We start from the raw sequence: 14,687 nt of genomic DNA on the forward strand, positions 1-14,687 counted from the left end.
CTTAACTACTCGGTTAATTCATATTACAAATATGCAATAATGTACGTCCTTCGGCCGCAACTTAACCAGCGTTAACTACAATCTCTGTCGCAATTCAACAAATTTTAATTCATAATAAATCAAGTATATATTTGATTTTACACTTTCATCATCAACGTACCCGAAACTTTTCAGATAACATCATTCATACTTTGCGAAATTCACAAGAATTCCACGAACCGAACACCATACATCAACAAATAACGAAGTATTGATTCATAATTTCAATGTCATTAAAGAAATACTGCGTAAAAGTTATGTACTTTTTAAAGCCTTTAGGGATTATTCAATTCTAGTTTCAACCGTAAATCAAATGAGTTTAATTTAACATTAACTCATTAAATCTATGTTACATCTGAAGAAAATATACATATATATATTTTCATAAAGACTGTAATACAATTCTTTTGTACAAAATATTAATTGTGAAATTTTTTTTTTAACGGGTAGGTAATACCCGAGAGATATATAAATTCACAATTAATATGTTACATTCTTCAAATCTGATTCAGCAAATCATCCATTATACTCCCTACTTTCACAACAATATACATTCTTTTATAGAAATCAAAACAACCATACTCATTCAAAATTTAATTACATATTCTGATTTTGAAATCTCAAAATTTAACTTGAGATATGACCAAAATCATCACTCTAAGATCCTTACATCTTTCACAAGCTATATTTTGACTTCAAAACTGTGTTAGAACATCAAATGTATGTTAACGATTACAATCTGTGTTCAAACCCTTCGAAAATTTCTGAAGACACTTCGAATGATGAGCAATCGAGATGATGATCCAACCACATGTTACCCACAGTTATGTACCCGAAAAACTCTTGAAACCAAAGTAAAAGTTTAAACAACGTATCCGCGTCAGATTCTTTGGCATTTATTAGCAAAAATAACTTTGCGACTCCTATTCAAAGTAGCCAGTTTTGTCACAGCTCCAGCAAGTCAACTTCGACTTTTCAGTCAGACTAACCTTATTATAACTTTGAGATACACACCATCGTTACCAGGGAACCTTTTACATTCCACCATATTATTAGCAGATGTACCAACAACTTCATTACCCTTTGACTTTAGCCTCTCCAAAAAGTCATCATAATTATTCATTGAAACCCCATCATTTACTCATTCGCATCTTGTAATGAGAATTGCCATACGAAACATTGGGAATTAGCAATCAGTATTTTGAAATCTTGTAGCATGTCTGCGCCAACAGTTATATGTGTATATATAACGTCTATCTTCTGGACTTAATTTGAATGTGAAGTTTCTGAAAAACACTCCAAACTACGAATTGGTTCTCCGAAAATGGAAAAAATGCTGATGAAGCAGCAAAAACTATAAACGACTTTAAATGGTAAAAGCTGGATGATAATGATGAAGTGTGCTGGCAAAGCGCAGAAAAAGAGAAGTTTTGGAACTGAAAAACGGATTGAGCAAAGTAGGAAGGAGGCTGTGGACAAATTACAAAGACTGAACCTGACTTTAAAGGATCCAAATGATTCAGTACCTGCTGAAGTCATTAACGAATACCTTGCTCCTGACTCTAAACCCCTGCGGACAATATTCTTCATCATCCTCTGATATTAGAAATTCTAAAATATCATCATATCTTTCATTATAAATATCCTCCATATTTCTGAAGATATTTTCTTAATTTTTCTTATTTGAAATCATTTACCTCTTCGCGCTATCTGTATTACATCATAAAAGAAACTATTTTAGTTTCTAAATTCTGAAAGATTCAAGTTTAAAATAGGAATATTTTGAAGTAGTGTTGAGAACTGAAGCATGAATTAGTATAATATAATGACACTTGATCAATGTGATTATATTACAGTAAGTCATGCTGAGTTTCTAAATAGAACGTGATGATTCACAAATCATAATATCATCATGTGCCATGTTATACGACTCTTGTATTCTATTTAACCTCTAAAATATCAGGAAAATATTTCTTGATGATTCGGCCTTTTCCAAGGTATTCTAGTAATTTGACAAGTCAAGATCGTGCCATTACAATTTCCTTCCTAGAACATTAACAATGTTCATTCCGAAATTCATATCTGTGAATTCTGGACCATTACAAGCGGTGCTTAATCGCAAGAAGAAGAAACGAAAGGACAAAACTCCGAAATAGAAATTGGCGTTTAAATTGCAGCAAATAAAAGAGAGCATTAACTGTGAATGATAATGATTATAGAAGACAGAAGCAGAGACTTTGAAATATAAGGGAACATATAAAGCCCAACGACAAACCAGAAATTATAAACCATATATCGATGCATATAGCAATATAAAGACACGGGAGAACTAGAAACACTATAAACCCAAGAGTATAGTAGAAGTAAATAGATTCTTCCGGCGGTAGATGAAAAAGAAGAATGACCGATATGAAAGTTAGAAGTATATCGAGAATCAGAGCTGGATGGAGTATATTGATGAATACTTTAAAATATGAGTTGAGGGGGAAAGAATAGAAGGTGATGAAACATGACTAGGAACTTAGAAATCAACAGATTTAACTCACACAATGGCAGAATAAGTGAATCAAACCCTCTAGTGAATAGGTTAAGTTTTTTTTTTTTTGATTAATTTAGTCAAACCACAACTAAATCAAGTGTGATTAGATCAACACCTAGAGCTATTATTCACCACATGGGTGATTTGGACTGAGAGAGAATCGGAGGAACTCACTAGATCTGAGTGTGTGTAACAAATAAGAGGCTTAACCTAAAATGAAGAACATAAGACTTTATATACCCCTGCTGTTGACTCACCCATACGATTCATTCATCACACGTACGAGTTGGCTTCATCAGCCGTACGGGTGATCACTCACTCGTGTCTTCTCATTTAGGTTGTAATTGTGACTTAGCTCAGCATCAACCGTGCGTATGAGCCTGTCAGCCGTACTAGTGAGGCTTCACTCGTACGTCTGACTAAGTCTAACATAGTCAAACATCTAAATCTCATTCCTGCAGTTCCTGTAACCACATACAAACACAGGATAATAATGAGCAATCATGGTGGCCTGTAAACTGTTGTACCTGCAATGGACGTGGGTAGATGTCTAGGGACTTGCATAAAATGCATCAACAGAAGGTGTGAGTTGTAAGGAAACGAAGGAAGTGAATTTATAAGAAAATATCCGACAGAATAATTAAAATGGACGATCGCATTTAAAGCAGATCCTAATTTCCTTGATTACCGGAGAGTCAAATCTTATTAAGAAGATTTTCTTCAAATCCCTTGAAATCTGGGAATCAATCATATCTACGTCAAATGATAAGATGAATCTACACTTACTCATTTCACTCTTCTATGTTAGCTTCATTCGTACTCTTCATATAAATGGATTGTTTATCCAAATTATTCGCTGATGATAAAACTCTAATTTTCAGCCCGTATGTATCATGAAAACATACTTATTATCATTCACGACCTTTCCACTTAAATTTCGGGACGAAATTTCTTTAACGGGTAGGTACTGTGACAACCCGGAAATTTCCAACCAAATTTAAACTTTAATCTTTATATGTTTCCGACACAATAAGCAATATTTGTTAAGTTAAATTTCAAGAATTTTAAACTATGTTCATACATTCATTCAACCTCGACCAAGTTCCAACGATTCACGAACCATTAAATGAATATGATTATATATGTATATGTGTATATATATTATAACTTGAAACGTAAACAAAATATTAGATTAAATACTTTATATGATTGTATCTGTTTCAAAATGTTTATCAATGGAATTAGAAGATAAGATCAAATGATTGAATTATCAGATATATTAAATTATGATTACAAGTCTCTGTTGAAAGGCCCACGTTGATTTGAGAAATCTTTCCATTTTAACAATATTCGGAAAATGGTAAAGTAATTTATAAATAAGAACAAATTGTCAATCATTGAGAACTAGACAAAGGATAGTGAAAGATTGAATCTCATAAAGACTCGATTGATCTATTTAGTTTCAAACGTACAAAAACGTTTTCAGTTTAAAAAGAACTTTATTATTAAAACGTATATAATTTTTATAAATATCTAGAACCACTTTTGACAACTCATTACTTAACTAGTATGATAAAGATAACGATATTTATATTTTATTTTATTAAATATATATAACGATTTAAATTAATATTATATATATTTATAAGTTTTATACTTTTACTATACTTAAACTTTACCTTTACTTTATTTTTACTTTACTTTAACTTTAATAATTCACTTTAATAATTCATACTTTAATAATTTATACTTTAATAATTCACTTTAATAATTCATACTTTAATAATTCACTTTAATAATTCATACTTTAATAATTCACTTTAATAATTCATACTTTAATAATTCACTTTAATAATTCAAAAATCTATTATAAATAGAATTCAATAGGTTTCATTATTTCATAGAAACTTGAAAATATTTTTCTCTAAACTCTCTCAATCGATTTACATATATATATTTACTCCGTATTATTTCAAGATATTATTAGTATACATAAAATATTACGACGGAGTGTTGTCCGAGTGATTTCAAAATTGTTTTTCGAGTAGGATAGGATTAAGGAAATTATGGGTTATAGCTATGGAGGTGATTGAGTATGGTTCATGGGTATGCTCATGAGGTCAATATAGTGTTTATCATTTCCGTTGCGTCTACGTACCTTTCCTGCAATATTGAATCTCAATATTGATACGTGAGTACTCATAATTTAACTTTTACATACTAATAGTGTATCCCTGACTAGTGCTCGAGTATTTAGGATTATGCATGCTTGTACTTTTGATATTGCCCTTAGACAGGTTAGGTTGAATCTTGAATTAGTTACACTTGCGGTTGAGATAAGGTATAAGATATGCATGTCCTTGGAAAGCTAGCGAAAAATTAAGAACTTTTCCTTTAGATATCGAATGGTTTCGATGAACGGATTAGAAGTTATAATCAATTGAATTTTCGATATTTTTATTAAAAATGATTATTATTATCGTCGTTTTTATCGTCGTTCTAGTTTTATCTTATTATTATCATTATTATTATCTTTATCAATAAAAGGGATTTATCATTAAAAATTGTTTTTTTTATTACTATCGTTATTATCGTTAAAGTTATAATTAGTATTATTATTATTATTATCCAATTATCATTATTATTATTATTATTATTATTAGTATTATTATTATTATTATCATTATTAATATATATATATATATATATATATATATATATCATTATTTAAAAATGGTTATTGTTATTGTTATTATTATTATTACGATATTATCATTAAGATAATTATTAGTATTATCGTTAATAATATTATAGTAACTATCATTATTAATATTAGTGTAATTAAAACAAATAATTGTAACACCTAAATATTTTGATTACTATTATTATCATTATTATGAACACGATATAAAAGATGATTAAAAGCTATTAAACGAAACGATTAGGAAATAATGAGTAAGAGTATCATGATAAAATTAAAATATTATAAGATATTAATTTAGATAAAATTACCGTTCTTATTATTTTTATCATTACTATTATTATTAAAAGTATCGTTAGTATTAAAACTATCATTTTAACAAAAATTATCATTTTAATAGAAATGTCATTGTTACTATAAAATATCATTATTATTATTATTTTAAATAGAATTATTATTTTAAAGATAATATTAAAAATTATCGTAAATATTAAAGTTATCATAATTAGAATTATCGTTTTATCATAATGTCATCTTAGTAATTATAAATATTGATATTTTTATAATAATAATTATTATTACAAAATAATACAACTTTTACTTACTATCATTATAGATATTATTTTATCAAATAAATATGTGATACAAACATATTTTACTACGTGTAATAACTTGCTTTAATAATACCTATCATATTATCTATATGATATTAAATGAACCCTATAAATTTTATTACTTAATATATATAAAAGTATATTTTATTATATAAATTTAATATAAAATTTTATTTATTAATAAATAAATTATATTATTTACTCTAATAAATCTTTTAAAAATATTTAAAAATATAAAATGACGATATTTAAACTATATATTAATCATGTATAGATTTTTGGAAATTATTTTGAGTCAAATTTACTTTTGTTGACTTTTACATATTAGTCTCGAGCATTAGGATTGTGGTACACTATGACTTGACCTAATTTGTTAGACAAATATTGACCAACATATAAATATATATAATTAATTTAGGTTCGTGAATCCGAGGCCAACCTTGCACTTGTTCAATGACGTTATATGTATTTTTACTACGAAATACAGTATGGTGAGTTTCATTTGCCTTTTTACCCTTTATATTTTTGGGCTGAGAATACATGCACAACTTTTATAAATGTTTTACGAAATAGACACAAGTACGTGAAACTACATTCTATGGTTGAATTATCGAAATCGAATATGCCCCTTTTTATTAAGTCTGGTAATCTAAGAATTAGGGAACAGACACCCTAATTGACGCGAATACTAAAGATAGATCTATTGGGCCTAACAAACCCCATCCAAAGTACCGGATGCTTTAGTACTTCAAAATTTATATCATGTCCGAAGGAGGATCCCGGAATCATAGGGGATATTCTTATATGTATCTAGTTAATGTCGGTTACTAGGTGTTCACCATATGAATGATTATTTTTGTCTCTATGCATGGGACGTATATTTATGAGAACTGAAAATGAAATTCTTGTGGTCTATTAAAATGATGAAAATAAATGATTATGATAAACTAATGAACTCACCAACCTTTTGGTTGACACTTTAAAGCATGTTTATTCTCAGGTGTTAAAGAAATCTTCCGCTGTGCATTTGCTCATTTTAAAGATATTACTTGGAGTCTTTCATAGCATATTTCGAAGAACGTTGCATTCGAGTCATTGAGTTCATCAAAGATTATTATTAAATCAATTTATAGTTGGATAGTGGATATTATGAAATGGTATGCATGACTGTCAATTTTCGATGTAAAGAAAGTTTGTCTTTTAAAAACGAATGCAATGTTTGTAAAATGTATCATATAGAGGTCAAATACCTCGCAATGTAATCAACTATTGTGAATCATTTATAATGTATATGAACGGGTCCTTTCAGTTACTATTATATTTTGAATCCTCACCAGGTGTTCTTCATATGAAAGATATTTTTTTTGTGCTGTTGGAATGAGACTTCTGCACGTTTTATAATATTTAAAATCTTGTGGTTTATTAAAATGATGAAAATGAAATGATTACTCTAAACTAATGAACTCACCAACCTTTTGGTTGACACTTGAAAGCATGTTTATTCTCAGGTATGAAAGAAATCTTCCGCTGTGCATTAGCTCATTTTAAGGATATTACTTGGAGTCATTCATGACATATTTCAAAAGACGTTGCATTCGAGTCGTTGAAGTTCATTAGAGATTATTATTAAGTAAATGATAGATTAGGTCATTTATAATTAGATATTATCAAATGGTATGCATACCTGTCAACTTTCGATGAAATGAAAGGTTGTCTTTTAAAAATGAATGCAATGTTTGTAAAATGTATCATTTAGAGGTCAAGTACCTCGCGATGAAATCAACTATTATGAATAGTTTATAATAAATATGGACTTCGTCCGGATGGATTAGGACGGGGCGTTTCAGTTGGTATCAGAGCGGTGGTCTTAGCGAACCAGGTCTGCATTAGTGTATCTAACAGGTAGTTGTTAGGATGCATAAGTGAAGTCTGGACTTCGACCTAGTAGTTGTTAGGTTATATTAATGAGTCTGGACTTGAACCTGGTCTGCATGTCAAAAGTTTTGCTTATCATTTCTTGTCGAAAATTACTTGCTTACCATTCTTAGTCTAAACACATCTTACTGCATTGACTGCATGAATAGTGTATAGACAAAATTCATATCTTAGCGTATCTGCAAATCCATATCTTAGCGTATCTATTACCATAAACTATGCCTGATATATTTCGTAAATTCCTCCGTAATTTACGAAATCTTTTGTTCTATATATATAGATATTCTATGTAATTAGAATATCATCCGATATCTGAAAATCATTTCATATCGAAAAATCCTTTATTCAATCGTACGCAATGGAACTCACCACTTGTAGTGACCCGAACTTTTCCATGTTTATATATATATATATTAAATTAAATTGTTATTTACATGATTAAGTGTTTCCAACATGTTAAACAATCAAACTTGTTAAGACTTGATTAATTGAAATAGGTTTCATATAGACAATTGACCACCCAAGTTGACCGGTGATTCACGAACGTTAAAACTTGTAAAAACTATACGATGACATATATATGGTTATATATATAGTTAACATGATTTTATTATAAGTATGTATCTCATTAGGTATTTTAACAATTAGTTATATACATAAAAATGAGACTATTAATTTAAGAAACTCGAAAACGATATATATAACGATTATCGTTATAACAACGTCTTACTAGGTACATATGAATCATATTAAGATATTGATACACTTGGTTAATTATGTTAAATGATAAGTAAATATATTATTAAGTGTATTAACAATGAAATATATATGTAAAAATAATACTACTAACTTAATGATTTCGAAACGAGACATATATGTAACGATTATCGTTGTAACGGAATTTAACTGTATATATATCATACTAAGATATATTATATATCATAATATCATGATAATATAACAATTTAACATCTCATTTGTTATAATAAACAATGGGTTAACAACATTCAACAAGATCGTTAACCTAAAGGTTTCAAAACAACATTTACATGTAAGACTAACGATGACTTAACGACTCAGTTAAAACGTATATACATGTAGTGTTTTAATATGTATTCATACACTTTTGAAAGACTTCAAAACACTTATCAAAATACTTCTACTTAACAAAAATGCTTACAATTACATCCTTGTTCAGTTTCATCAATAATTCTACTCGTATGCACCCGTATTCGTACTCGTACAATACACAGCTTTTAGATGTATGTTCTATTGGTATATACACTCCAATGATCAGCTCTTAGCAGCCCATGTGAGTCACCTAACACATGTGGGAACCATTATTTGGCAACTAGCATGAAATATCTCATAAAATTACAAAAATATGAGTAATCATTCATGACTTATTTACATGAAAACAAAAATTACATATCCTTTATATCTAATCCATACACCAACGACCAAAAACACCTACAAACAATTTCATTCTTCAATTTTCTTCATCTAATTGATCTCTCTCAAGTTCTATCTTCAATTTCTAAGTGTTCTTCATAAATTCCAAAAGTTCTAGTTTCATAAAATCAAGAATACTTCCAAGATTGCAAGTTTACTTCCAAGTTTTCTAAATCCATTCCAAGTAAACATCCAAGATCAAGAAACCTTTGTTACTTACAGTAGGTTATCTTTCTAATACAAGGTAATAATCATATTCAAACTTTAATTCAATTTCTATAACTATAACAATCTTATTTCGAGTGGAAATCTTACTTGAAATTGTTTTCGTGTCATGATTCTGCTTCAAGAACTTTCAAGCCATCCAAGGATCCTTCGAAGCTAGATCTATTTTTCTCATTTCCAGTAGGTTTATCCAAGGAACTTGAGGTAGTAATGATGTTCATAACATCATTCGATTCATACATATAAAGCTATCTTATTCGAAGGTTTAAACTTGTAATCACTAGAACATAGTTTAGTTAATTCTAAACTTGTTCGCAAATAAAAGTTAATCCTTCTAACTTGACTTTTAAAATCAACTAAACATATGTTCTATATTTATATGATATGCTAACTTAATGATTTAAAACCTGGAAACACGAAAAACACCGTAAAACCGGATTTACGCCGTCGTAGTAACACCGCGGGCTGTTTTGGGTTAGTTAATTAAAAACTATGATAAACTTTGATTTAAACGTTGTTATTCTGGAAAAATGATTTTTATTATGAACATGAAACTATATCCAAAAATTATGGTTAAACTCAAAGTGGAAGTATGTTTTCTAAAATGGTCATCTAGACGTCGTTCTTTCGACTGAAATGACTACCTTTACAAAAGCGACTTGTAACTTATTTTTCTGACTATAAACCTATACTTTTTCTGTTTAGATTCATAAAATAAAGTTCAATATGAAACCATAGCAATTTGATTCACTCAAAACGGATTTAAAATGAAGAAGTTATGGGTAAAACAAGATTGGATAATTTTTCTCATTTTAGCTACGTGAAAATTGGTAACAAATCTATTCCAACCATAACTTAATCAACTTGTATTGTATATTATGTAATCTTGAGATACCATAGACACGTATACAATGTTTCGACCTATCATGTCGACACATCTATATATATTTCGGAACAACCATAGACACTCTATATGTGAATGTTGGAGTTAGCTATACAGGCTTGAGGTTGATTCCAAAATATATATAGTTTGAGTTATGATCAATACTGAGATACGTATACACTGGGTCGTGGATTGATTCAAGATAATATTTATCGATTTATTTCTGTATATCTAACTGTGGACAACTAGTTGTAGGTTACTAACTAGGACAGCTGACTTAATAAACTTAAAACATCAAAATATATTAAAAGTGTTGTAAATATATTTTGAACATACTTTGATATATATGTATATATTGTTATAGGTTCGTGAATCAACCAGTGGCCAAGTCTTACTTTCCGACGAAGTAAAAATCTGTGAAAGTGAGTTATAGTCCCACTTTTAAAATCTAATATTTTTGGGATGAGAATACATGCAGGTTTTATAAATGATTTACAAAATAGACACAAGTACGTGAAACTACATTCTATGGTTGAATTATTAAACCGAATATGCCCCTTTTTATTAAGTCTGGTAATCTAAGAATTAGGGAACAGACACCCTAATTGACGTGAATCCTAAAGATAGATCTATTGGGCCTAACAAACCCCATCCAAAGTACCGGATGCTTTAGTACTTCGAAATTTATATCATATCCGAAGGGTGTCCCGGAATGATGGGGATATTCTTATATATGCATCTTGTTAATGTCGGTTACCAGGTGTTCACCATATGAATGATTTTTATCTGTATGTATGGGATGTGTATTGAAATATGAAATCTTGTGGTCTATTGTTACGATTTGATATATATAGGTTAAACCTATAACTCACCAACATTTTTGTTGACGTTTAAAGCATGTTTATTCTCAGGTGAATACTAAGAGCTTCCGCTGTTGCATACTAAAATAAGGACAAGATTTGGAGTACATGTTTGTATGATATTGTGTAAAAACTGCATTCAAGAAACTAATTTCGATGTAACATATTTGTATTGTAAACCATTATGTAATGGTCGTGTGTAAATAGGATATTTTAAATTATCATTATTTGATAATCTACGTAAAGCTTTTTAAACCTTTATTTATGAAATAAAGGTTATGGTTTGTTTTAAAAATGAATGCAGTCTTTGAAAAACGTCTCATATAGAGGTCAAAACCTCTCAACGAAATCAATTAATATGGAACTTTTTTAATCAATAAGAACGGGACATTTCAGTTGGTATCCGAGCGTTGGTCTTAGAGAACCAGAAAATTTGCATTAGTGTGTCTTATCGAGTTTGTTAGGATGCATTAGTGAGTCTGGACTTTGACCGTGTTTTCTTTAAAAATGATTGCTTAACATTTTTGTTGGAAACTATATATTATTAACATGTATATATTATGTGATATATTAATCTCTTAACATGTTTGATATTGTGTGATAGATGTCTACCTCTAGCACAAATCCCATTGACTCACCTAATAATAACGAAGAGTCGAATATATATTGGACTGATTCACAAGTTCCCGAAGAAGAACTGGAAGAAGAATCAGAACTGGAAGAGGAGGAACCGGAGGAGGAAATAGAACCGGTGGGGGAAATAATAAAACGGTTAAGTAAAAGAAAATCCTCAACCAACCGACCAAGGTTAATTATGGTCAATGGTGTTTCCGCCAAGGAAGTAAAATATTGGGAGGATTACCAATTCTCCGATGAATCGGATTTCGACAAGAATTCCGATGATGTTATAGAAATTACCCCAACTGAATTTAAAAAGGCAAAAGAAAATAATAAGGGAAAGGGCATAAAAATAGAGAAATCTAATTCCAACCCCGATGAACTTTATATGTATCGCCAACCCCCGAAGCCCTTAAGTTGTAACAATGACCCGGGAACCTCTAAACCACTAGGTTTTTCTAAACCGTTATGGAAAACGACAGCTCGTATTAGGGGAACATCGTATATCCCTAGAAACTTGGCAAAACGAACTAAAACCGAAGAAGAAGAAGAAACGAGCGAGTCGGAATAAGATAGTTGTATTCGTGTGGTGTAATATATGTAATATAGTGTGCTTATGCTTTATGATATATGTAAAAATTGCTTGTATTAATAAGTATTTTTTTTTATTTATGAATCTAACTCTTGTCTATTTTACAGTATAAAAACACAAAATGGATAGATAACCCAATATTTTAAGAGACCTACCCGGAGACATGACTGATGAAATCTTGTCTAGAGTCGGTCAGAATTCTTCGGCACAACTATTTACGGCGAAATCAGTTTGTAAGACATTTGAAGAACGTTCCAAGAATGTCTTGGTTTATAAGAGACTTTCGTTTGAAAGATGGGGGATATCACATTGGAAAACCCATAAGTTACGATGTGTTTACTTTGACGCATATATTGCGGGGAACCCAAATGCTATTTTACGCAACGGGTTAAGAAATTATTTTGACTCAATGTATCCGAATATAGGACTTTATGATTTAGAAAAAGCGGCTAACATGCAACATAAAGAAGCATGCTATGCTTACGGGTTAGTAATGTTCGCTTCTCACCAAAGTGAGAAAAAGAACATCGGGCTACAACTATTAAACAAAACGTTCCCACAAGTGACGGAGTCGGTAATTGGGGTAAGAAATGAGGTTTTTAGGTTATTACGAGACTGTTGATCATTACGTAACCCTCGTCCCTTTGACGACGTTACAACACGCTGTCTTATCAACGGCCATAATGGTTATGTTCCACAAGACCAAGGATGGGAAGTAGTTCTAGTAAAACCAGAATGCATGACTTGTTTCTGGACGTATGAATTACGTGTCTTTATTGCCTTTGCTGAACGACTTGTGTACTAGCTAGAATTATCTTCACAAGTATCTTGTATCAAAGTTATTGTGTGCTATATTTCATGCTTTATGTAAAATAAGCGGTATTGTAAGTTTGTAAAATATTGTATAAAAGTTTGAACGCGAAATATTATTATAATCAGTTTTTCATATAGAATTGTAGTAGTTGAATTGTATATTAGCTACTAAGTATGAACTTAACGGGTAGGTACTACCCGAATTTAAACTTATAAAACGCTAATATGAAGAAAAAGCTTTTATAAATGACTTCATATTATGCTACGAAATACTACTAACTACTCTTAATATTCTGTATGATTAACTTGTTCCATTTGACTATTTTGAAGGAAATGGCACCGACTACTCGACACACCGTGAATATGAATGAAGAGGAATTCCGTACTTTTCTAGCTTCAAACATAGCCGCAGTACAGGCTGCGCTACATACCAACAATAACCTTAGATCTAGCAGTACAGGAAATCGTGTAGGATGCACCTACAAAGAATTCACTGCCTGCAAACCTTTGGAATTTGATGAAACCGAAGGACCGATCGGATTAAAAAGGTGGACCGAGAAGGTCGAATCGGTGTTTGCCATAAGTAAGTGTACTGAAGAGGACAAAGTGAAGTACGCTACGCATACCTTCACAGGTTCTGCGTTAACATGGTGGAATACCTATGTAGAGCAAGTGGGACAAGATGATGTGTACGCACTACCGTGGTCAGCATTCAAGCACTTGATGAATGAGAAGTACCGTCCCAGAACCGAGGTCAATAAGCTCAAGACAGAACTTAGAGGGTTACGAACCCAAGGATTTGATATTACCACGTATGAAAGACGATTCACAGAATTGTGCCTATTGTGTCCGGGAGCGTTTGAAGATGAGGAAGAGAAGATCGACGCGTTTGTGAAAGGATTACCGGAAAGAATCCAAGAAGATATAAGTTCACACGAACCCGCCTCCATACAACAGGCATGTAGAATGTCTCACAAACTAGTGAACCAGATTGAGGAAAGAATTAAAGAACAGACGGCTGAAGAGGCCAATGTGAAGCAAGTCAAAAGAAAGTGGGAGGAAAATGGTGATAAGAATCACCAATACAACAACAACAACAATTACAAGAATAATCGCAACAATTATCCCAACAATCGCAACATCAATCGCAACTACAACAAACGGCCCAACAATAACAACAATAACAATAACAACAACAACAACAACAGCAACTACAACAATCATCCCAACAACAATAACAACCGCAACAACAACAACAATCAGAAGCAGCTATGCTAAAGGTGTGAAAAGTATCACTCGGGGTTCTGCACCAAATTTTGCAACAAGTGTAAAAGAAATGGTCATAGCGCGGCGAAGTGTGAGGTCTACGGACCAGGGGTTAACAGAACGAAAGGAACAAATGGTGTCGGAACGAGT

Source organism: Rutidosis leptorrhynchoides, chromosome 9 (genome assembly GCF_046630445.1).
Source record: "Rutidosis leptorrhynchoides isolate AG116_Rl617_1_P2 chromosome 9, CSIRO_AGI_Rlap_v1, whole genome shotgun sequence".
Classification (NCBI taxonomy): domain Eukaryota; kingdom Viridiplantae; phylum Streptophyta; class Magnoliopsida; order Asterales; family Asteraceae; genus Rutidosis; species Rutidosis leptorrhynchoides.